At 36.0% G+C, this 26,435-nt stretch overlaps 1 long non-coding RNA gene and 1 other non-coding gene across 2 annotated transcripts; both read right to left on the reverse strand.

The window, feature by feature from the left end:
• Positions 1 to 10,065: 10,065 nt before the first annotated feature.
• On the reverse strand, positions 10,066 to 15,520 carry LOC111816197. Its single transcript, XR_002820650.1, has 4 exons — positions 14,267 to 15,520; positions 13,157 to 13,234; positions 12,301 to 12,358; positions 10,066 to 10,525 (listed from the first exon to the last, which is right to left on the reverse strand). It is a non-coding gene; the product is annotated as an uncharacterized LOC111816197 (long non-coding RNA).
• Positions 15,521 to 26,031: 10,511 nt separating this feature from the next.
• On the reverse strand, positions 26,032 to 26,099 carry LOC111816300. Its single transcript, XR_002820730.1, has one exon. It is a non-coding gene; the product is annotated as a small nucleolar RNA SNORD64 (small nucleolar RNA).
• Positions 26,100 to 26,435: the final 336 nt, after the last annotated feature.

A 26,435-nucleotide genomic window follows, 5' to 3' on the forward strand; every position in this document is an offset into this window, starting at 1 on the left:
ATACAAGTAAACAAAATAGGACTGGGGAAGATATCTCAGCGACATCCTGCCTGGCAAGCTCAAGGTCCTGAGTTTGATCCCCAGTCCAAAAAAACAAGTACACAAAATGAAAACCACTATTCTATATAAATAACTTGCATTCATAGCCACTTAAAATTGTGTAAAACAATATGGTTTCATTTCCAAACTGGCCAAGAAAGTTCCTGGCTTTTGTCAGCAAGAAAGTATGTACAATAATGTGGATTCAAATGGAAATGTTAGGCAGAGAAGAACTAAAACTTGTAAATTTTCGGAGCTGGGGAGATAGTTTGATGGTCTAAGTACCTACCTGGCAAGCGCAAGGACCAGGGTTCTATCTCAGGTACTACATGCCATGTGGGCCCTGGAACCAGCCAGGGTGGTGCCTGCCTGTAATCCCAGTGCTGGGGAGGCTGAGACAGGAGGATCACTACAAGTTGGAGCTGCATAGCAAGATGATATATCAAACAATAAAAAGATCAAAAAAAATCTAAGGGCCAGCCAAATAGCTCAATGGATTATGGCACCTGGAAGTAGGCTCAGGGGCCAGGGGTTCAATTTGCAGGCCTGCCATGCTAGCCCCGCCCCCGGGGTGCACTGAGAAGGCAATTGAGACTGAGTGTGGTGGGACACGCCTATAATCCCAGCTCTTTGGTAGGTTGTAAACAGGAGGATCACTACAAATCCATTCTAGTAGTGAGACCCTGAACACTCTCTAGACCCTTCCCTAAAATACAAAAAAATTCTAAATTTACAAATTGGTAGACATTTGTTAAAAATTGTGGAGATGTATAAATTAACAACATACACATGAAAGATCACAAAGGAGTAAATAAATACATGTATTATTTGCATGCAGCAAAGAATCTACATTTCTTAAACTATTCTTCAGACAAAAATAGAGCAAGTACAGAAAAACTATGATATACTTTATCATATGCACAGAAGACAAAGATGTCTTATACTTTAACCATCAAAAGGTTCCAAAAAAAAAGGAAAAAAAGTGGGGGGGCAGGGAGATGGCTCAGTGGAATAAGCGCTTCCCTGGCAAGCGCAAGGGCCTGAGTTCAATCCCTGGTTCCACCAAAAAAAAAAAAAAAAAAGGTTCCCACATTATAAATAATTTGCAGTTATCATTTCAACAATAAAATTACTTGACGTATTAATTAGGTAGTATTATTTATCACAATATATTCAGGATATGAATATTAACTTCTGACTTCATTGATAATTAGCTGTCAGAAAGAACACACTTTCCTGCATTAATTGCAATCCTCTCCTTAAAATTTACATGTGACAGGTCTGTCCAGATAGCTCAGTGGACTAAAGCGCCTGCTTAGGCAAAGCACAGCAGCTGGGATTAGATCCCTAGAGTGCTGTGCCAGCCCCATCCCCAGGGCGCGCTGAGATGGCCATTGAGACTGGGCGCGGTGGCACATGCCCGGAATCCCAGCACTTGGGAGGCTGAAAACAGGAGAATCACTACAAGTCCGATCAATGCAGTGAGTCCCTATGGACCCTGTACTAAATACATAAAAAAATTACATGTGACTTGTATCTGAGGCTGACACTGATGTGATTCTTCAACCATCCATTGTGGATCAACTTACTGATGCATCAATACATCTACAAGCTACACTAAAACCACTCATGGTGCAGTCAGTTATGCAACCTACTCATCAATGCAATGATCCCTATCTACCTTTGAAAGACTGATGTATCTGTATGTGATCTGTTTATATTTCATTTGGAATCCATTTGATTTCCAACATTCTATCCACCTCGCTTCACAGAATGATTCCACTTATGCATGTATATACACATTTGACTCTTTCATCAGTGCGCTAACTCTAACACTACCTTTGTGTAAACCATACATTATTCCATCTGCCAAACCTCACATGCATCTTCCCACTATTGAATTATAATTCCATAAAAATTTCTTACATTCATTACTATCAAGCTTATTGATAAAATATCTCACATCTCTTCTTTCTGGCATACAAAACATGTTTAAGGGCCAGGGAGATGGCTCAGTAGGATAAGTGCTTGACTGGCAAACACAAGGATCTGAGTTCAATCCCTGGTTCCACCAAAAAAAAAAAAAAAAAAAAAAACATGTTTAAGTTTCATTAGCATCTTCCGGGCTGGCGAGATGGCTCAGTGGTCTAAAGCACCTACTTAGAACAAGCTAAACTAAGCAAAACACAGAGACTGCGGTTCAATCCCCCAGCACCACATACCAGCCAGCCCCGCCCCCTGGGGGCTAAGCTGGCCACACACAAAATAAATAAATAAATATTAAAAAAAAAAACATCTTCCACCTTTCCTCACACCATCTGTGCCCAGAATCTGCTTGAACTTGGGATCCACTTGCCTCAACTTCCCAGAGTTGTGAGATTACAGACATCCAGCTGGCTCACCACAGATAACATATGGATTGCATACATCCACGTGACACACACTAGATACTCTACAGGTTCTCTGTACGTCTGGGAATCAAACCCAGGGCCTCATGTATGTTATTCAAACACTCTACCACTAACTACATGTAGCCCCCACTTTTGAGAATCTTTAAAAAATTAATTTAAATTATTTTTGTTAATATGAGCAATTGAGTGAGTTGTAAGAAATAAATAACAAGCCTAACCTGGTGGCATGCACCTGTAATACCAGCTCTCAGGAGGTTGAGACAAGAGTATAGCTGCAGGTTTGAGACCAGCCTGGAGGCTACAAAGTGAGTACAAGGCCTGAGCAAACTGTATAGTGAGACCCTATCTAAAAAAGAAAGAAATGACAGGCAAAAGACTGCTTAAGACAAAATGATGTTTCAGTTTCAAATTTGTTTTTTGTTTGTTTGGTTGGTTGGTTGTTTTTTTACGGAACCGGGGATTGAACTCAGGCCCTCATTCTTGCCAGGCAAGTGCTTGTTCTAATGAGCCATCTCCCCAGCCCCTTCAAATTTTGTTTTTGAGATGCAGTTTTTTTCAGCATAGGCTGGCCTCAAATTCAGAATTTTGTTACAATAACAAACTAGGACTAAAGTCCTTAAAGAGGGACAGAGCTCTGCAATATAGTTGTGCAGTAGATGTGGTGTGAATGCCTTCTCACACTACACACCTTAAAAACAATAGGAAAATGTCCTAGAGAGCAAAAGCAAAACAAGTGAAAGTGCGTGTCTCACAAGGACTAAGTATTCTCACTGCAACACAAAGGTCTTTCTTATTTCCCTAGATAAAATCTCCATGGACTAGTGAATGAAATGCACACCTATTGACAGCAGAGGCTAGACAGTTTTTGGGAATTTCCTCTACCTGCTCTATCACCATACTGTAGCAAGTGAGGGAAAGATACACCTAAATTCTTTGTTTCTCAGGCAGGATTAGGTACACTGAGATCTGAAGTACAAATTATGGCAGCTTAAAGGAAAGTTACTGCAGATCACCTTATGAAGTAATGTCCCATGTAAATGTTAATGCTGCTCAATGTGTTTATTTTAAATTTATTACTATTGGGCTGGGGAGATAGCTCAGTACAACAAGCGCACGATCCTGAGTTCAATCCCCACTACTGCAAAATAAATAAATAAATTTACTATCTTGGAGTTGCATGTTTATTGGGCACATGATGTTCTGATATATGTACACTGGAGCTTTGATTAGTTCAATTAAATTCACATATCCCTTATATCGCCTACAATTTTGGACAGCAATGTTAAATTTTACCTCTTCTGAAATTGTCAATATATTCCTTGGAAACCATGTGATATACATTATCCTGAATATCCTCAACAAGAATGTGTATGTGATTAATTTACAGAGCAACTTAATGAAAGTTCATAATCTACAACTTATCTGAACAAGGACAAAAAAAAAGACCTCTCATCCAGCAGCCCAAAGCAACTCAACATTGATACAGAATGTGGCACTAACAAATGCTTGTGGAGAAAAAAGCGAACCAGGAAGTGATAAATCCCACTTGAAAAAAGGACTGTTATGTCGGCTCTATACGCTGAATCCAGCCCCAGAAGCACAGACCCCACTGTCAGATGTTTCTTTCACATCTCAATGTAGTATGAAATGCAGCTGACTCAGATGCTGGACTGACAACTGGCTACTCAATTGTTAAGCAGTCCTAGCCAAGCCAAACTGACAGACGAAGCAGTTAGCTGGCTCTTGCTAAAAGGAAAGTAGCAAGTAAATAGGATGTGCTCACTAAGAAACACACTGTCCTATGAACAGGACTTACTAGTAGATCAGCTTAGCAGAAAGCTACACTAAGGTAATTGTGATTGCAGGTGGCATATAGCTCTTTCAGGTGGTTGTCTACGTATCTGCCCTGTGTTAGAAAGTGAGATTTCCCGCTGCATCAAGTCAGCCAGGAATGTTTAATATAACCATTCTCTTTCACAAGTTTTAACTCAGAAGACTAAGATGGTAATAGAAACCATCATATCCAGTGACAAGGAGGATACATCTCAGGTGTCCCTAACTAAGGTAAAAAAAAAATCACAATTGCAATCAACTAGTCACAAAATTGGGTTGAATGTATGTAACTGTTTCATTAGTACATAAAAATACCTGTCCTTCAAAAAAGTCAAACTGCCATGTACCACACTAATAACCACAGCATTCCAGACCGATAGGATTGCTGGGAATTGGATGCGAATCTGGGCTGCACAATGAGTTCAAGTCACTGTGAATTACAGAGGAAGACCCTGTCTCATAACAAACAGATAAACAAGCCATTTGGGACTCTGAGAATAGCTATTGCTATTCCCTGATCCCTTTGTCTAAAAAAAAATCCCCTACTCTTAAAAAAAAAAACAAAGTCATTTCACAAGGAAAATTAAGAAACATTATCGATTTATATATTTTTATTTGCATTTGAGCTAAATTTTTATTTAACTGAAGCAGAACAATTTGTCATAAGTTCAAAGTCAGCCTGGGCTCAGTAGTGATCTCAAGACCAGCCTGAATTGCACAGTAAGACCCTGTCTCAGTAGGTCTGCATTATTTCATTTTTCAAATTATCTACAATAAGCATTTCTTTTTACCAGTAGATAATTATAAAATGGTGCCATGTAGGTTTGGTTATAATTTTTATGTTATAGTATCAAGCTTGTTAAATTACATTCATACTCAAATAAAAAATAATCCTCTTAGGACCGGCCAAATAGTTCATTAGATTAAAGTGCCTATAAGTAGGTGCAGAGGCGGGGATTCAATATCCAGGCCTGCTGTGCCAGCCCCACGTGATTGAGGCAACTGAGACCGAGCATGGTGGTGTGCACCTTTAATCACAGCAGGTGGAAGGCTGTAAACAGGAGAATCACTACAAGTCTGATCTAGTAGTGAGACCCTGAATACTCTGTACACCCTTCCCTAAAACATAAAAAAAATTTAAAAATGAAATTTGCTTAAAGGTAAAATGATCTTTGGCACCTAAAATTTTTACATATAAGAAATTTACTTTTTACTATAATTAACACTGTATCTCAAATTAGATTCACCTCCAAATCACTATACCTAATAATTTTCTAAGCATGCATACTCTCTTCCTAGTGGTTAACACACTGGATACTCTCTTCCTAGTGGTTATTTGCTGTACAAGATGCAGACATGATATCTTATTTACAAACTATTACTATATATCTAGCCTAAACATTTTGAATAGATACAAAATGGACATTCATCAGTATCCGCTTTTTTGTTTAATTCCGTCATTTGAATATTATAGGTGTGTTAACTCAGCAAAATATTCTAAAAGAGTCCACTAGTCCTAATGGTATTGGGTCTTCCGCTTGACTGGCAATGTCAGAAATTGTTGACCTGAGTCCCCTACAGCTCAACATAACAACATGGCTTTACTTCTTATACTTCATTTTTATACTTTTCTGCTGGATGGTTAAGACCAAGGTAAAGCAGGACCTATGCAACAAGAGTTGTAGCTTTGGGGTCCGATAAGGTCAGTGAAATCCCCTAAGGATTTATTCTGAGATCCTGTACCTCAGATTGTAGATCCTTTGTCAGTGTCAGCCATGTGGATGAGTCACGGATATTGCTTGGCCAATGTGCACTCTGTGAAAGCCTGACAGAATGTTTTTTCTCCATGTGACTTTTTTTTCAAATTTTTTTGCGGAACCGGGGATTGAACTCAGGCCCTTGCACTTGCCAGGGAAGCGCTTATACCCCTGAGATATCTCCCCTGCCCCAATGTGACTCTCTTTAGGGACACTCTACATCGATCACTTTCCTCTTTAGCCCCATAATCTCCTTGATCAGAAAATTTAGGATACTACTGAGTTACGTGACGTTATAGTACAAGTTATCATATGTCTTGAGTTTTAATTGAAGGCTAGGGACAAAAGGTTGACTTTCCTGATGGCCCTCCTTTTTCTCTAATTTTGTTCTGCAAACTTATGTTGTTAACCCTCTATAAGAGAAAGTTTATGGTTATTACCATACAACCTAGGCTGTTAAGCTTAACCTCACTATCTGTCTGAATATCAACATCTTAGGCATAACATGGAACAGGTACTTTTCATCAAATATTGGTATGTTGAACTTTAACTCCCTACAGAATATGATGAAAAAACATTTAAAAATTAGAATATATTTTAAAAATAGGCATAAAGAAGTATATAATTCTTATGTATATACAACCTTGAAGCAGGACAGTCCCACAACATCCCTTTTCCTGTCTCCTGCCTTCATTCACCACCCCCTTCTTTTTGAACAATCATCTACCCGAGAAACAGCACAGCAGCAACTGGCATGTCATGACAAGCAGCCCGTATTCAGAAGACCAGAATGACCGGCATTCCAAGCATGAACCTACTATTACAAATTGCCATGTTCAGTGCAGTTGCTTAGTTCACAGGTGTCAGCATATATAGTCAGGGTGAGAATCTTTCCAATTAACTGCTAGATAAAAAAAAAATCACAAGGGTCATTAATGACTGGATTCTTTTCACAGTAGAAAAAAATCAGTGAAAATCAAAGATTAAGGACTTGATATAATCAAAAAGCAGGACAACCATATGAACTAGGGATATAATGGTTCAATAAAGTGTTAAGTGGGGATGGGGAGATGGCTCAGTGGAATACGTGCTTCCCTGGCAAGAGCAAAGGTCTGAGTTTAATCCCCGGTTCCACAAAAAACAAAGAAAACAACAACATAAAGTGTTAAGTGACAAGAATAGTCCCAAGTGAAGGGTAAAGTGCATGGATCGCTTAATATGCCATTATAAACATTCTCCATTTCATAACATATGAGAGGAATGCACTCCCACACCTGGCTTAACTTTGTCGATGCAATATTGAAAACTGAATTAAATTATGCAAATACTGGCTGCCAAGTAATCCCACACCACTACTAAAAACAAAGCAGAAAGCTATTATTTACATGGGAATATCAATTCAGACTAGGGGATATGTATATTAAAAATTATTTTCTTCACAGGATGTAAGAGCACCTACTTCAAAAGGAAAGGTAGGAGAGGAGACTGGGTAGAGGAGTGGGAGGATTGGAGTAGAGGTTTGGGGAGTCTAAAAAGTTAAAGACTGTAGAAAAATCTTTTTTTGGCAGAACTGGGGATTGAACTGAAGCCCTTGTGCTTGCCAGGGAAGTGCTTATTCCACTGAGCCATCTCCCCGGCCCCTGAAAACTCTTAACATGGGCACAGTTGCATGTTATCTTTTGTCCCAACTTCAGAGGCTGAGAAAAAAAGATCACACGTTTTAGGACAGGCTGTCAATTTAATTAGATCCTGTCTCAAAATTAAAAATGTAATATGGCAAGGCAGTGATGACAAAGCTTCACAGAGCTCAACCGTACAAACAGCTGCTGTGCCACCAGAGCTGTCCATCACCACCACTGTGCCAGAAGGTAGCCTAGGAGCAAGGATCCAATCCTTAGCATAAAAAATCTATAAAGCAAATGTAGAAGCACAATCAAATCAATCCTCAGACTATAAACTTTCTAATGAAGTCAAAATGCACTGGTCACTTGAGAAATGCAAAACTAAGCAGATGCCATCATAATCTAGAAAGAATGGCTAGCATAAATCAACCAAATGCTGGGATGCCATTGTCACTGTTGGAGAAATGTAAACTGCTATAACCTCTATGGAAATCAGTGTGCAAACTCCTCAAAAAACTAGAAGTTCCATTCAACCCAGCTATTCTTCGGGAAAAACTGAAAAAACATTATCATAATGATATTATGTGGAAAGTTTAGAAGCCAACTTACTATTCAGACACCTAAAAGATGTAGCAGCACAATTTATCACAGCTGTTTCTTTGAAACACCCCAAATGTCCATCAACTCAGTAATGGATAAACAAGATATGCTGTTTTTATTTAATGGAGTATTACTCGGATATGAAAATGAGGCTTTTATAGGTAAATGGATGCAAATAGTCTAAATAGTAAGTGAAATAAATCACAATAATATATATTGATTCTAACCTTATTTTTATACTCTTTATTTCATTATTTGTTTAGCACAGGGTCTCAATATACAGCTCAGACACCTAGTGACACTCCCGTCTCAGCCTCCCCACTGCTCAGGCCTCCAGCAACATGCAAAACGGGGAAACAAACCCAGCTATCTACCCAACTCTACTCTTCAAAGTAATTTCAAATCTAAGCAACAAAATCCAGGTTTATAGAAGTTTTTGGTATAACTGATGAATCTTTCATTACTCTCTCATAGTGTGCAAAAAATCAATAATGTATAATGTACCAAGCATTAATTTCCTGTTCTCATTTTGAAATTCTCTACCATTTTTACTGCTGTATGTTGCTTTGTCTGTGTCCTCATTATTTGTATTTCTTTTTCTCTTTAAAATAAAAAAGCTAATAGCAATTTGTATTTATGAATAGAATTTCTCATGACTAAAAGTGGCATTGTGAAAAAAATTAGAAATGATCATATGAAAGGATACATGCTTCATGTTATTGAAGGAGAATTGAGTAAATAATCCCAATTCTGAAATTGAAATTTTTGAAAAGCCTCTGAATAAAAATAAACTCTACTAGCAATATCTCAATGTAATTTCATTAAAAATAAAGACATACCTTGTATTTGGATAGGAAGAATCAATTGTAAAGAGCTCTATTCTCTATTAAATTTGATGAAAGTAAAATTAAAGCTGCATTATTTCTGACTTGAAAAAGAACTGTATCAACCTGAGGAAAAATGCAAAGATAGGGAATGTTCTGAAAAAGACATGAGAAATACTCGGTGGAACAAATTAGATAGTATAAATCATCTGTCAGTAAAGGAAAGCAAGCCACAAACATATAGCCAATTATACCTAATACTTCCCTCTATGTGATTATGACCAAAATTTAGCAACAGTGAAGGGAAGAAATCTTACCAATCTTAACATCACAGGTATGATTAGTGTAAAAAGAAAATGACAATAACCACCTGATAGAAAGTTAAAAAACACTGATGTACACATTTATAAAAAAAACCCACAAACTCAAAAATGATAAAACATAAAAATGACTATATTTCAAAACATAAGTTCTGTACAAAGTACATAGGAAACAGGAAATATTTTCACAATGACAATGAATGATAAAACATTTTTACATATGAATGATCTATAGTCTTAGGAATCAGTAACAGTTCGTTACTATGATGATACATGAAAACAAAAAGTGAGATGGTTTAAATCATGCCATATAAAAATGAGATGGCTTCATATTACAATGGTCTAAAGATGATAGCTTAACATTAACACGAAAAACCACCTTTGTTATAATTTACCATCAATTATTAAAATCTAAGTGGTCAGTTTTAGGAAATGGTGAATTTTTGATTTCAACAAGCATTTACTTGAATTAAGAGGAAAATAAATTTTGTCAAGATCCAAGGAAATAATTCAAATGCAGCCAAAGAATTCATCTTTACACAAGCATGAGGTACATAGAGAACTTATAGCTAATAAGTATTCAAATAAATTCATTTAATATTACTTATGAGAAAATAAAATTAAAATGTAAGTCATTTTTAAATCAAAATATTTTGAAAAATACCATGTACTGGACTGTGGTAGCAGAACTGCAAGGTCCTAAACTGAATTTCTGGTACAAAAAAAGTATCATGTCCTTCAACTGTTTACAAAGTTTAATTCAGTTTCAAATATCTTCGGTGAAAAGTGGTAATAAACATTTGCAATGCATACTTATGGAAGCACTGAGACGAAGCCCTTAAATTCCATCATATCAAACTTCTTTCGGCAGCAATGCAGGCAACATTCCAGATCTTAAGATTTAGTCCATGCACAATAAAAATCGCTCATGAACAGTATATAGTCTGGCAGGAAAACTTTCAGATCTTCCATCCAAAAAGTATGCTCGACGCCAATTTTTCTGTACAGCAGGGACCATCAGTGGAAACATCTGTCAACTTAGGAAGTCTCTGAGAATGATGACGACTCTTGATGAGGTGACTGATAGCAGAAATGGTGAAGGATCATCTCAGGAATCACCTGAAGGCACAGTGGAAAATTTAGAAGTTAACTTACTATCCATTACAAACCTAAAATATGGCAGCATTTATTCTAATGAAAAATGTCTTAAGGAATTCTGAAGTAATAAAGAAGCCATACAAACATTAGCTGTCTAGGCTGAGATAATAGCTCAGCAGTCTCGGTGCCTGCCTGGCAAGAGCAAGAATCTGGGTTCAGATCCCAGTACTGCATGCCATGCCAGTCATGCACTGAGGCCAGGCAAGCTGAGCTGACCACCCAAAACCAATGTGGTGGTGCATGCCTGTGATCCAAGAGCTGGGGAGGCTGCAACAAGAGGATCACTATATTCCCAAGCTGTGTAGTGAGACCCTGCACCAAATGAATAAAAGATTTTTTTTTTTGGTGGAACTGAGAATTGAACTCAGGCCCTTGTGCGTGCCAGGGAAGTGCTTATCCTACTGAGCCATCTCCCCGGCCTGCCATGATCTATACTGCTTAAAAACATTAACTGTCTTTTTAGAAAATCACTACTAATTTCTATTTCTCATTGATACCAATTTCCCAGAATTATGTGCAGTCCACAGAAATTACTCTTAAAAAATGCTTTGGAAAAATTACATAAGGAATTCATGCCAATTTGATGACTACATGAAAAAATATAAATATTTTAAGGTAGGGGCCGGGGAGATGGCTTAGTAGGATAAGCGCCTGACTGGCAAATGCAAGGATCTGAGTTGAATCCCCGGTTCTGCAAAAAACTTAAAAAAAAATAATAAATATTTTAGGGCTGGCCAAATAGCTCAGTGGATTAAAGTGCATGCAAGCAGGCCCAGGGGCCAGGGGTTCAATCCCAGGGCCTGCTGTGCCAGCCCTGCCCCTGGGGCATGCTGAGAGGGCAACTGAGACTGGGTGTGGTGGCACAAAACTCTAATCCCAGCTCTTGGGAGGCTGTAAACAGGCAAATCACTACAAGTCTGAACTAGTAGTGAGAACCTGAATAACCTGTAGACCCTTCCCTAAAATAAAAATAAAATAATAGAAGGCTTTAAAAAAATTTTATATGAGGCTAGGGAGATGGCTTGGTAGAATAAGCGCTTCCCTGACAAGCACAAGGATCCAAGTTCAATCCCTGCTTCTGCAAAAAATATATATATATATAGATGATTGATTCATTGCCCATAATAGGTAATGCTACAAATACCAATTCATGGTAAGAAGTATTTTAATTCACTACTTCAAGAAAACTTCATACATAAAAATCATCTATGATCATACATCAAGATTAATAAAAGGTATAAATAAGGCATATATCCCCAATTCAATGGAACTTGCAGTAACACTATTAATGGAATATTTCACACAGAAAGGTGTGAAGAATACTTCAAAAATAAAAATACTGGGCTGGTGAGATGGCTCAGTGGTCTAAAGCACCTACTTGAAACAAGCTTGGCAGACACAGGGACCGCGGTTCGATCCCCAGCACCACATGCCAGCCAGCCCCGCCCCCTGGTGGGCTGAGCTGGCCACACACAAAAAAATAAATAAATAAATAAAATTAAAAAAAATAAAAATACTTCCACAGGTCACTTTTTTATAATTGATTGTTAACACTACTGGGAATAAATAAAGTCTCTTCTAGTTTTCCAGGATTCTAACCTAGACAAATAATTCATATTCAGTCAAAAGAATTCAAACTTACATAAGCATATTTAGTACATAGAAAACTTACAGGTCATAGTCAAATAAATGTATAAAATTTTATTGATGAAATTATCTAAGAGAAAAATACATACCACTCTGAAGAAACAGGCAAACTAGTAGAGAAGGGGCTGTCCAATGTTTTTATAATTTCTGTCAATAACATAAAATTCCTCATTAATAGGTCTTACATTACAATTTGGTATGAATTACTATTTTTTCAGTTTTATGTATTTGGCACATGGTTTCACTATGCCAACTCAGTGTCACACTGATCTTCCTGTTTTCAGCTTCCCCACCCCCGTTACAGGCATGGTTCATTGTGCCCAGTCTTTGGTGCTGGCTGAACACACCTGGAGCCAGGCCAGCATGGCACAGGAATGAATCCCAGTTCCTTGTACTTGACTAAGCAGGCACTTAGACCACAGTGGTTCTGATTTACTATTCTTTAATATTAGCATTTCTCATGAAGTTCTCCTGCATTTTTCATGAAACTGATTTTTTAAATACCATAATAGTGTACTTGTTAAAACAAATCAATTAGCATTCTCTTATTAAAACTTAAATTTTTAAGTTAAATTTTAATGAATTGCCATAAGGGGTTAATCTATTTTCATATGAATCAGTATTTTATTAAAATATCTTTAGGGGCTGGGAATATTCCTCAGTGGCAGAAGTACCTGCTTGGCAAGTTTGAGGTCTTACATTCTATCCCCAGTAACATAAAAACAAACAAAAGTAGCTTTACTCTAATTGAGTACTTTACTCTAATTGATTACTGGTGTATTAGCTCAGTGGCAGAGCATAAGCCATCTATACCTCAGGTGGTGCGACCATTCCAAAGAAACAAAATACCTACTTCTTTGAAAATACAATTTGACAACCACTTAAACAGTATTGATTTCCTTAGCCAAGGAGATGTCTCACACATATTCATCAAATCCACCTTACCTCTGGTTTGTCCTTAAAACCTATAAATTAAGGTGTAATAGGCAATTTTAGTGATGATATATATCTCATCTTCATCACCTGAGAAGTACAAAATAAGACAGAACAATGGGTAAATGGAAGGTTATCACCAGATTATATAAATTAATAAAAAATAGTAAATGGGAAAGAATAGATAAAATACATATACCTGTCACCATACTGGGTACAAATCGTGAAAGTATTGAAATGTTTTCCCTTGGAGTTCTATATGATTAAAAAAACCCTATAAAACGTATTTGACTCCTGGTCTCTGTGGTTCAAGTAAAATAACGAAGGGAATGCCATCCTTTGGAAAGCATCCCAGTAAGATACACACATTGTGGCACTACTGTGGATCTAGGGTCTACCAATTTCAGAAGTTGACTTGAGGCAAATGTGGCTATCCCGACAAGTACAAGAGAAAGTATAACTGAGTGCAAAGTCTAAAAGGCAAAATGCTACCATAACGGGTGGAATGAGGCACCAAAAAATTGTATGGTGCAGATTTAGGCATGGATTCCGTGAAGGAATGACACCAAGCCCAAGAGAGCAGCTGTGGCAGCCTCCAGTTCATCTTGAGAATTTCAGCAATTACTGAAAATAAATGCTTTGTTTTTATAAGATTTTTTTTAAAAAAAAAAAAGCTTAAAAAAATTTTTTGCAACACTGGACTAGGGTGATAGCTCAGTAGAATGGGCGATCACCTGGCAAGCAGAATGGCCTGAGTTCAATGCCCAGTTCTGCAAAAATAAATAAATAAATAAATAAATAAATAAATAAATAAATATTAAAAAATCGTGTCTTTAGACATAAAGTAATTGTGCAAATTTGTTTCTGATTTATAAAAAATTAGGGAGGCTAGTAATGTAAGTCTACCTTTGAACATATAATTAGAATGCATGCTTTCAACCAGAAGCACAAACAGTGAGGGTAACTTTGAACTTTTCAAAAGAAGCACTTCCAAAAACATATTTGATTGACAATAGCCGTAAATATGTCTTGTAACATCAGAAAATTTATTCTGTACAGAATATCTCCAATAATATTATTAGTTCATCTATTTGAAACCAAATAGAATTTCTTGGTACTCACCTGTAATCTCTTCTTTCTTTCCTTAGGCAATCCAGCATGTTTTGTTGCACTGTTAAGATTCTACTGCTGCACAATTGCTGAGTTGCATGCTCTTTTAGGAAACCATTTAAAATTAATTTGCAAAGGCCACCATGAACACAAAATTGGGTTTGACAACCAGCTTTCACAGAGTTGATAAGGAATAATGGAAAAAGAGACAACTGTTCAAAAGTTTTTCTTCTCAATGCTATCAGTCAAAATGTATGGCAATAATCTAACCTAAAATACAGGACTTAAGAGATAATTAAATACAAAAATTAAAAAGGATTTATAAGTGTTATCATATATTACAATGTTACAACAACATGCATCTAGAAAATCTGGATGTTTTAAAATAGTACGTTATTTACAAATTTTTCTCGAATAGTTTGAGACACTGTTTTATCATAAACATCTATGTAACTGACCAAAGACACGCATACAATGTGATGATTTTGGGTTTTAAGATGTTAACAATGAAAATAGAATACTCCTCCAAGACAACAATTCAAAATAGAAAATACAGTTTTAAAACTTTCTTTCCCCTGACAAAAAGTAAAGACACATTGTTGAAATAACAGATACCTAACAATTTCCAAAAAATTGACCAATGTGATGATTTAAAAGTTTATCATGACTTATTTACAAAATTATACTTTGTGAGACTCTATTCATCTAGATAGACTAGATGTTAGAATTACTTTTGTATTTTACTATTTACAAAGTTGTCTTGAATGTTGTCATGCAACTAAGGGAACGCATACAAAATTTTGTATAGTTCCAAGAGGTAGTACAAAATTGCTTTGATATAATCATTTATATCTTGAATGTTACTTGAAAAGCAAACAAATAGAAATGTATGTCAATAAACCCCAAACATCTAGAAAGGCCAAATTATTTTTTTTTCTCAAGAAGTTGATTTTAAAATGCAATTCATAGTTGACACAATGCAAGCTAGTCTATGAGAATGGGGTAAATGCATACATACAGTCTTGTGACTTTTGTCTTCAAACACTCAAAGCAATAAATGATAAATTTTGTACATCTCCACGTGTCTTTATTTTTGGCAGTACTGGGCTCCATCTCTGACCCTTTTCTCTTGTCAGTTAAGGTAGCAAGGCTGGGCTCTATCTTGAAATTGTCTTGGCTAGGACTCCCGTCTGCACTTATTACAGCCATGTTCCACTACCATATTCATTCTATGAGCCTATCTAAGAGTGATAAATTTCAGTGTCTTATTAATTTCAAAATACATTGGTATGAAAAACAGTATAATTACAAAATTATAATTAGTGAGATACAACACATTTGAAGTCTACATTTTAAATTTTAAAATTACTGGGCCTATTATCTACAAAGTTTTTTCATGCAGCAATGGAACACAGAACAATTTGATTTGCATGAACTCAAAATATTATAAACCTCAGTCTAGTTCGCTATTATAAGCACAAGTTAAATACTTAAGTAAAATGGACACAATATCCTGATTATAATCCCATTTTCCATTCAACTAAAAATGTTTTTACTCCCTAATATATACTATATATACAAATACCAAGCATAACTTCTATGTAAAAAAGCAAAATAAGAAAACCAAGCTGATTTTTTTTTTTTTTTGGCGGAACCAGGGATTGAACACAGGCCCTTGTGCTTGCCAGGGAAGCACTTATTCTACTGAGCCATCTCCCTAGCCCCTAATTTTTTTTGATTTCTTATATTTAAAGTATAATCATATAAAAAGAATCTCTATGACATTATCAACTATACAGTATTATCCAGAAAAATAAAATTTCTACTAACATATTTTGTAAGTACGTGTACATATAAATGTAAACCTGTACATAGCATGTAGTAATACCCACATGATCTACACATTTCTTTATATACACAGGTGATGACAAATGAGGAAATAAAATCACCCACTGCACATATTTATAAAAATACAGGTAGCAGTAGTAGTTACCTATAATGTTAATCATTCTAGTTAGCAACCCTATGATAAAATTTAGTGAAATACTAAAAAAAATGTAGGTTTTTCACACATCCAATGAAGTCTAGTTATATACAAACATATCTGCCAGCCACAAAAGGTTTCCAATGACATTTTCACCGTATTTTTTAGCTGTTAGCAATATTCTATTATATTCAAAGTTGTTTAGAAATTCTGTCACCTAATTGACAATATACTTTCACAAGTGAATTACCAAGTACAAAATAACATTTTTTCATTTTATGATTTACTAACAGTGCTCTAATTTAATGTATACAAATCATCCTACGTCCCACTGAAACTGAAGGCTACTTGTCCTGTCAGTATATGTCTTCTGCAAATGTATTATAATTTTATGACATGAATATAAATACCAGACTATGTATATACATTCACATATATGCTGCCTTAATATTACACATTAAAGAATTATATACTTAAAGGAACCATAGAGAACAGTAATAAAATGAAAATGTTTAACATAAGTCATTCAGAAATATTCCATAATAAACTATACATGGATACCTCATAAAATGGAATCTCAAATGTCTTTTCACAGACTAACAAAGCAGTGCTGTTACTACTGGTTCTACTGTACTACCCTGTGCTACTGAAAAATGTAGAACTAAATTCCCTTATAAAATTTTTATGAAGCCAATTTTCACCCAAAATACTTTTATAGATTTCCCTAAAAAGCTATTTTGCAGTGTCTATCTTCATACATTTTTACTAACTTCATTTCTGTGAACAATAAACTGAACACAATAAAACAATTACATTTTGTTATATACAATTATCATATTGCATTGTTACCTAAAAACGATGTTAATAACATTTTTCTCAAATATTTAACCTTAACTACATTGCAAAAATCCTAAAATTTAAAGGTTCATAGGTGCTTTATAATTCTAGCAGAAAAACAATTTTGCATATGTATACAAATAAGACATGGATACCCTATACCACTAACATCGACCGTTGGTTTTTCTCAATTTAGGTTATCCAATGAAATGTCACAGCAAAATCAATTTCAGAGCAGTGTTCATCTTTTTTTTTTGGTAAGTTCCACAACTGAAGGTTTTAGCTCAATGAATTTTTTTTTCTGTCTACATGTTGCTAACACCAGCACAAATTTTCTGACCCTTATTAAATGAATCAATGGATATTTTCCAAGTACACTGCAAGCTGTTTTGAGGTGCATTTGCAGGACAATTCTGGTATTCATGTTGTTTTCCTATATTGTGAATGAACTCCCAAGAACTTCTAAGCCAGGAACCCATTTCTGCAGCTCTCCAGCCAGTTTAGACTTGCCCAAGGGTCCACAAACAAAATTTTAAAACAATTTGCAAAAAAGTACAGTTTTAACAATTCTCTGGCAGTAACTGAGGACGAAGTTCTAGATGACCTCTACTAATGGAAGAAAAATTTTTAAATCTGTCCAGAATTATATATTGGTCTGCAGCCAATGGTTTCTGGTGATCAAGGATCAGAGAATTAGACTGAAGCTATGCAACAAAATAAATAGGTCCCAATGTCCGGAGCCTGAACGTGGGAGATCTCCAGTTTTACCATCATAGAAGATGCTGGAAATATTGCCAGAGCGATGTTGTCTTCTATGGAAACACACTCACTGCAAATTGCAGAAAACCTGATGTCTACCATCTTCTTAAGAGCTGTCTTATAATGCAGGCAATTGGTTGAAAATTGGTAAGTACACTTGAGAGACACGGTCCCAAAACAGTCAGTTACTGGAATATGAAGAATACCTTCTGTTTCTGGAGAATAATCCACACCATCTCTTTTTAGGCTCCATGATAGGCCCAGTAGGAGACAGGTTTTTCTTCTGTTAGCCAGGTCACTTACATACAATTCACAGCAAAATATAATATTTGCAATAAATAATTGTGTAAGTATTTAAATACATGATATTCTATGTTAGTTTAACTATCTGTTCATACGCTTTCCACATCAGAATTTTTCAATCATTTCATTTGATTGAAATAGATCGTATTCATGTCATATATCCACTATAATGATTATATTAACTCAATATTTTCCATTTGAAAGAACACTATATACATATTGTTTTATACAATTACTCTCTAATCCAGCAAAATGTATGCTGTCTTTCCAATACACTCTTAACATCACAGAATTTAAAACAAAACAGTTGATTATAATCAAGTTGATTTTATTATGACCTAGATTTATTCTCTAGTGAGCTAGCCTGACATAAATGGAGCATCCAATATAGGCCAATTTTTAAGGATCCTTTTTTTCTTTGTGACCAAACATGCAAAGCTTCAGAAAACAGCAAGAATGGACACCAATGTTCTTGATGTTTTCATGTTTTTATTCTCTCCATAAAGGAAGATTATCTCAAAATTCAGCCTTTTAAGCCAGATGTTCCACATTACTAACTCAGTCAAATGAAACTTATTATTCAGTCTGGTTTTTTAAAGATAGGACTATTGCTTCAAGAATTTCTAATGCAGTTTTGTGGCTGTACCACTGGCATTACTTAGAGCCAGTACACAGTAGTTTAAGAATCATTCAATCTAGTTAAAATTTCAATTTGATGTCTGGCCAAGCTCACTAGAGAGTGTTACATATTATAAAATACACATTTTACTATGAAAGTCCACTCACAAATTAATCTAATACACTAACAGAAAACTTGTCAGGCAAACTGACTTTTTTCAACCCTCTCCTTGGTTTCCACTGTCGTTGCTTTCCAGTCTAAAGAAGTCCCACGCGCAGTCATTTTTGTGGCTCAGCTGCTCACTCCTGGAATGCCACGAGGGGATACGTCCATGTTCCTCACTGCCATCAGGCCTGGACAAATCTCAGTGATAGTGGCTGATTTTACAAAGTTTCTAGGTCACTCACTAATACAGTATTCCCATTTTTTGTCACCTTCAAAGAAAACAGCACTAACAATCTATACTCAACAAAAATAAAATCAATATACTAAAGGTACCTCCATACTCTTGTTTATGACAGCATTATTCAAAATTAACAGGTGAAGAAACCAAGGGAGATGAATGTGAAAAATAGGTTGTTTGTAGACACAGGAACAGCGTACAACCATATGACTGAAATCCAGTGCAACATGCATGAATCTGAACTTTTTTTTTTTTTTTTTTTGCATTTCCAGGGATTGAACTCAGATCCTTGCACTTGCCAGGGAAGTACTTATTCCACTGAGTGATCTCCACAGCCCTGAATTTGAACATTTTACCAACATATAAAGTAGCCCAGCATAATGGCATATCCCTGTCATCCCAGCATTTTGGGACTCTTGAGATGAAACAGCCTGGGGTACATAATGTTTTCAAGGCCAGACTGAAGTAAAAAAGAGTCAAAATAAATAAAATCTGATAAACTGAGCATGAAAAAGACAAGTATTTCTTGTTCTCACTCCTATGTAAAGAACCATTCAATGAAGAGGAGAGAGGGAAGGAGGCGAGGTACCAAGTAACAAAATACAAATAGAGAGCAGGAACATTATTTTGTGTCCTATAGAGAATCTCAAATGCTTGCAACACAAGTTGGGTGAGTGTTTATAGCTATTCTCATCATTATACACAATATCAATTACCAAAATGTTCAAAATAAATGTGATAGTCACATAATTTTTGAAGTATGAGAAATTTAAGGATTATTTTGGACGATTTTTTATGTTTGAGACAGGATCTCACTATTTAGCAAATGCTGGCCTTGAAATCTGTTATTAATCCATGATGGCCTTAAACTCATGTCGATACTTCTGTCTCAACTATTGCTGGGATGACAAGCACAAATCACCACAGTGAAATAATTCTTAGAAAACTTGTTTCCTCAGTGATTAAATAATTGCAAGGGCCACTTTTAGAATTATAAATACACTATTAAGATTTTTCATTTTGATGTCTGCATCCACATAAGTCACAAAAGGAATATTTCATCTGGAATATAGTCAATTTCTCTGTTGTACCTAGTAGTGTGAGCCAATGGCAGTTTGTAAAAAATAAACTTTTTGTTTCTATGAGATTGAAAGAGAGGGCTGGTATTTTTCCCAAATGGATACATTCTTTTTTTTTGCAAAAGTTTATGGAGAAGTTGGCTTTATAATGTCTTGTTGTGTTAAAAAAAAAAATCAAGTTTTTCCAATCTCTACAGATAAAATGTAACTAGCAAATGCTCCTTGCATACAGACTGTACTGACAAAATAAATATTCCTATTCTCATCTTACAAGAGCCAAATCTATGTGCTTCACAGGAACAACAGTGAATGAACAGGCTGCTGCCCCTTGTATCACTCATCAAAATGAGGCGCAGTCAAAGGATGCATCCAACTGTGGTCATGACACCCTGGTGCCCTACCATGATCCTAGTGGGACCGCAGTACTACTGCTTTTGTAGCTTGCATGGAAATCACATTTCTAGTGCTTTTCTGTGCATGTTACAAACAGTTCCAGATAATTCCATGACAGTGTTCTTTATGTGGCCACCCATCAAATACCTGCTTACTTGTTCCCCCTAAATCTCTTAACAATTTCCCTCAACCATCCCTGACCATCAGACCTGGAGACTTGAATCTAGCATGACAGTGAAAGATTATGATCTGCAGAAAGACTATTACATTTTCCATTAGCAGCCCTCATCTCACCTTCAAGGCATTTCTGAAAACTATTTCACGCACTGCTCACTACTACTATGACAAGTTCCAATAAAGTGTTGATATCAAGGTTTTATCTTGCCTATCCTCAGATTCTATTTCAAATTGAACAGGTTGACCTGCTTTCACTAAGAACACCAAATAAGGGCTGCCAACCTGAAAACTGGCAGCCAGATACAGTTAACAGGGCCGCCACGAACTGCTAAGTGAGTTACTGAGAAGCTCTGGTTCCTGAGACACTTGCCAAGTTTGCTGTTAACACTAGGTGCTGAATTGCTGCAACTCAAGCTTTCGCAGCTGTTATCACAAAGAACTAAGACTTGGTGGCACTAGAACTCAAAAAGTTGCTGACACTAAAACAGCCATACTTGGCCTTTTGTGATTTCCATTATAAATGATCAAAACAACTCTCAACATACTATTGGCAACACCAAGATCTACTTCCTCTTCAGAAATGTGGTTTTTATATGTAGTGTAAAATCTGAGAACCACCAATTCACCAAAGCAGCCCTTCAGACACTATCGAACAGAGCCAAAGCTGACACATGGTTTGCTCATCACAGTAATCCAGGCTCAGAATTCAATGTTTTCACCATACAGACAGGCACTCGACTGGACGGGGAAACTGAGATAGGAAAGATGACCAACTTCAGATATGCATTTACGACTCCTGATGTCACATGAAATTATTTTACTTTGTAAACTTGTAATCATAAAATGAAATTTACAAATAGAATATATCTAAGACTCATACCATGAAGACTATGCAAATGATCATTATGACTAAACCAAACCCCAAATGGTGCATACAAGTATTACAAGTTTTGTGGAACACACCTGACATTGTTCTAAAACATATCTCTTTAACCAACTAAAGGGCATGATCACCACTGGGAACTTGCACTCTTTCTCATCTGCTTCCCATTACCTCACCAGCAATCCACTTGTCACTGATGTTTCTCCTCCTTTCAGCAAATTATGCCTTTAGTCAATTAGCTTCTCTCAATCTGCAATTCCCTTTTCCAAAAATAAACTGTTACCAAGTTCAAGAAACACTGAGTCCCAGCACCAAGTAAGCAATCTCTGTGAAGATTTTTATTTATAAGCATACTTCAAATCATCTGTAAAGAATAGTTACCGCCAGGTGTGAAAGTGTACATTTGTAATCTCAGCACTCAGGTGGGTGAGGCACGTTTGCAATGTGGTTTACACAGCATGATCCTCTCTCCAAAATTATAAATATACATAAAGCACAATTACCCAAAGAGATACTTCAATTGCTAATGTATGGTTCTCTCTAGGTTCCAAACATTCCAACGCCAAACAATCCATGTCACACTGCAACTCAACAGAACTTCATTCACTTACTCCTCTCACACAACTGCATACTTCTAAATGTAAGCCAGTTAGCAGGAAGGCTGGCTCACACCTGTAATCCAAGCACTCAGATGGGTAAAGCCAAGAGGACTGCAGTGAGCTCAAGGCCAACTTGGGCTTCACAGTGCATATAAGCCCAGCCTGACCTATAGATTTTGACTGAAAAAAATTTTATTCATCCTATCATCAGGAACACTAAGATATACCAAACAATCCCAGAAGACTACAAATACAGTAATATTTTTACAAGAAAACAAGGTTTCAATAAGTTGAAAATTAGAAAGTCATATACCTAACTTTTAAATGTTATATCTCATGACACTACCACCACCCTTCATATTAATACAACACTTATCAATAATCACACACACACACATACACACACACACACACACACACACACATACATATAACATTCATCTGCACTAAGTAAGATGTCTAGGACTAAGACCTTAAATTATACAATTTTTGGGCACACAAACTCTGAGCAGCAGAAACAGTAAGATCATAACCAAGTCTGAAACATCTTGGGTTAACTTAAGAACTTTCATTACATAAATAAAAAGCAGCAAGACTGTAACAAAGTCTGAAATGGCTTGGGTCAATTTAGCTAGGCTCTTACAATAAATAAAATCAGGAGGATCATAAGAAAGTCTGAAACCGCTTTGGTTAACTTAGCATACATCTTTCAAAAAATATAAACCAGAAAGATCACAAGACATACGGAAATGGTGTGGGTTAATTAGTGAGGGTCTTTCAATAAATAAGAATCAAGAAAGATGTGTAAGAAGTTTTGACATGGCTTGAGTTAACACAGCAAGGGTCTTCAATAGATAGATAAAATAATAAATTGTAGCAAGATCATAAATACTGAAATGGCTTGGGTAACACGACGAGGGTTGGGGGGAGAGAGAGACAGAGAGAGAGAGAGAGAAAGATCATAAATACTGAAATGGGTTGGGCTAATTTAGCAAGGGCCTTTCAATACATACATACATACATACATAACAGGAAGATCATAAATACTGAAATGGCTTGGATAACTTCCGAGGTACTTTCAATAAATAAATAAAAACATGAAAATCATATAAAATACTGAAACAGCTTTAGTTAACTTGGCAAGGTACCTTCAATAAATAAAATCATATGAATACTGAAACGACTTTAGTGAGCTACTTTCAAAAATAAATATATAAATAAATACCAGTAAAATCTTAAATAACACTGAAATAGTTAGGTAAATACCAGTGAGATTGTAAGTAACACTGAAATGGTTAGGGTTAACTTAGCAAGGGGCTTTCCAGAAATAAATAAAAAGCAGAAAGATGTAAGAAAGTCAAACAGCTTAGTTTAACACAGTGAGGGATTTTAAACAGATAAAGCAGGCAGATAATACTGAAATGGCTTGGGTAAACTTAGCAAGGGTCTTTCAACATATAAAAAGGAAGAGCCTAACAAAATCTGAAATGACTTGGCTTAATGTTGGGAGGGAAAAAAAACATTGGGAGGGCCTTTAAATAAATCAATAAATAAAAGATAAATAGCAAAAAGATAAAAAAATATTGAAATAGTGTGGGTTAACTGAGTGAGCATCTTTCAACAAAAAGCAGAAAGACCGTAACAAAGTCTAAAATGGCTGGGTTTAATATTAAGATGGTCTTTCCATAAATAAATACATACATAAATACATATATACATACCAAGAACCTCATTAATACTGAAATGGCCTATGTTAACTGAGCAAGGGTCTTTCAAAATAAATAAAAACCAGGAAGATCATACCAAAGTCTGGACCAGCTTGGGTTAACACTACAAGGGTCTTTCAATAAATAAATACATAAATACATATATACATACCAAGAACATCAAAAATACTGAAATGGCTTAGGTTAACTGAGCAAGAGTCTTTCAATAAATAAAAACCAGGAAGATTAACCAAAGTCTGGACCAGCTTGGGTTAACACTACAAGGGTCTTTCAATAAATAAATAAATACATATATACATACCAAGAAAATAAAAAATACTGAAATGGCCTATGTTAACTGAGCAAGGGTCTTTCAATAAATAAAAACCAGGAAGATCATACCAAAGTCTGGACCAGCTTGGGTTAACATTACAAGGGTCTTTCAATAAATAAATAAATAAATAAATAAATACCAAGAACATAAAAATACTGAAATGGCCTACGTTAACTGAGCAAGGGTTTTTCAATAAATAAAAACCAGGAAGATCATACCAAAGTCTGGACCAGCTTGGGTTAACACTACAAGGGTCTTTCAATAAATAAATAAATAAATACATATATACATACCAAGAACATCAAAAATACTGAAATGGCCTATGTTAACTGAGCAAGGGTCTTTCAATAAATAAAAACCAGGAAGATCATACCAAAGTCTGGACCAGCTTGGGTTAATGTTACAAGGGTCTTTCAATAAATAAATACACACATAAATACATTCATACACACAAGAACATCATAAATACTGAAATGCCTTAGGTTCACTACACAAGAGTATTTCAATAAAGAAATAAATGAATGAATAAATTAAATAAAAGTAGAAAGACCCTAATCAAGTCTGAAGCAAGCTCAGATTAACTTAGGATAGACAGACAAGAAGTAAAAATGTATAGGGACTACTCTTAAGACCCCAGTTTTAAACCTCAGAACAAAAGACCACATAAAATATCCATACCATCTTTAAAGATAAAATAGTAAAGAGCTAGAGATGTATATAGAACAGTTCAAGGCCCCAGTATTCAACCCTAGTACGAAAGACAACACATATCAATAGCATATCTTTTAAACAAGATTAAATACATACACATAATAAATAAATCTAGAAATATCTATCTATCTATCTATATATCTATATATATATATATATATATAGAGAGAGAGAGAGAGAGAGAGAGAGAGAGAGAGAGAGAGAGAGAGAGAGAGAGAGAGAGAGAGAGAGAGAGAGAGAGAGAGAGAGAGAGAGGGGGAGAGAGAGAGAGAGAGAGAGAGAGAGAGAGAGAGAGAACAGTCTTAAGGCCCCAGTTTTGTAAACAAGATTTAACTATTTGTGCTTCTAATCATAGAATTATCACAGATCACAAAAAGACCTATCAGTCACACAAGCAGAAATTCTATGGGAGACACGACTAAAGGAACACTGATACTCACTTCATCTCTTGAGCTTAGCTTTCATCATTCCAAAATGCCAATTTTCCTCTATACTTGAATCCAAACTGCTGAAAACACTCTTAACTCATCAAGCAGAATCACAGTAACTACAATTCTCCTAGAAATATAAATGCATTTTTTCTATAGATCAAAACCTAACACAACCACAAACACCAACTAACTAGTATTTATTGTTTAATGTGAAAAATGGGGAAGCTGCCTCACAGTGCCTGGGAATGGGTTCCTGAAAATCCTAGAATAATGTTCACGTTGGGTGGTGTGCCTATCCTGAGGGGAATGTAGCCTACGGTTTGTTCCTCTCATTTATCCTTTGAAATATACAGCGTAAAAAGCCAAATTGCTTGCCGTCTGTCAAATTATCAGCGTAGAAGAGACACTATGCAAGGAAACATCTAAATTTATGCCCAACTTTGCTTGCTGTACTTTAAAAACATCTACAACCTCATTCCCCTTCAGGTACTGATGAGAAAAACCTTGTCCCATTGGCACAGATATCGGTATCCTTCGAGCTTAGACCAACACTTGGGCCAGACTTCAGAGTAATCCCGTGGAGCCTCACATCATTCATGCTCAGCACGCCTAGCTCATCATCAGTCCAACCATGCATGGTCTCTTACAAGGTTTTCTACAACAAGTACAACAATAAGGGATCAGAGGTGTAGGTTTATGTACAAGGTATTCTCAGCAAGCAGAAAGGTTTGGGTTAAAACCTCCTAGTAATAATTAAAGATACCTACACTATTATTATTTTTTTTCCTTTTTTTTGGTGGAACCGGGGATTGAACTCAGGTCCTTGCACTTGCCAGGAAAGCGTTTATTCCACTGAGCCATCTCCCCGTTCCTTTTTTTTGGCGGAACCAGGGATTGAACTCAGGCCCTTGCACTTGCCTGGGAAGTGCTTATTCCACTGAGCCATCTCCCCGGCCCTTATTA

The sequence above is a fragment of the Octodon degus genome, unplaced genomic scaffold (genome assembly GCF_000260255.1).
Source record: "Octodon degus isolate 3935 unplaced genomic scaffold, OctDeg1.0 scaffold00002, whole genome shotgun sequence".
Lineage (NCBI taxonomy): Eukaryota > Metazoa > Chordata > Mammalia > Rodentia > Octodontidae > Octodon > Octodon degus.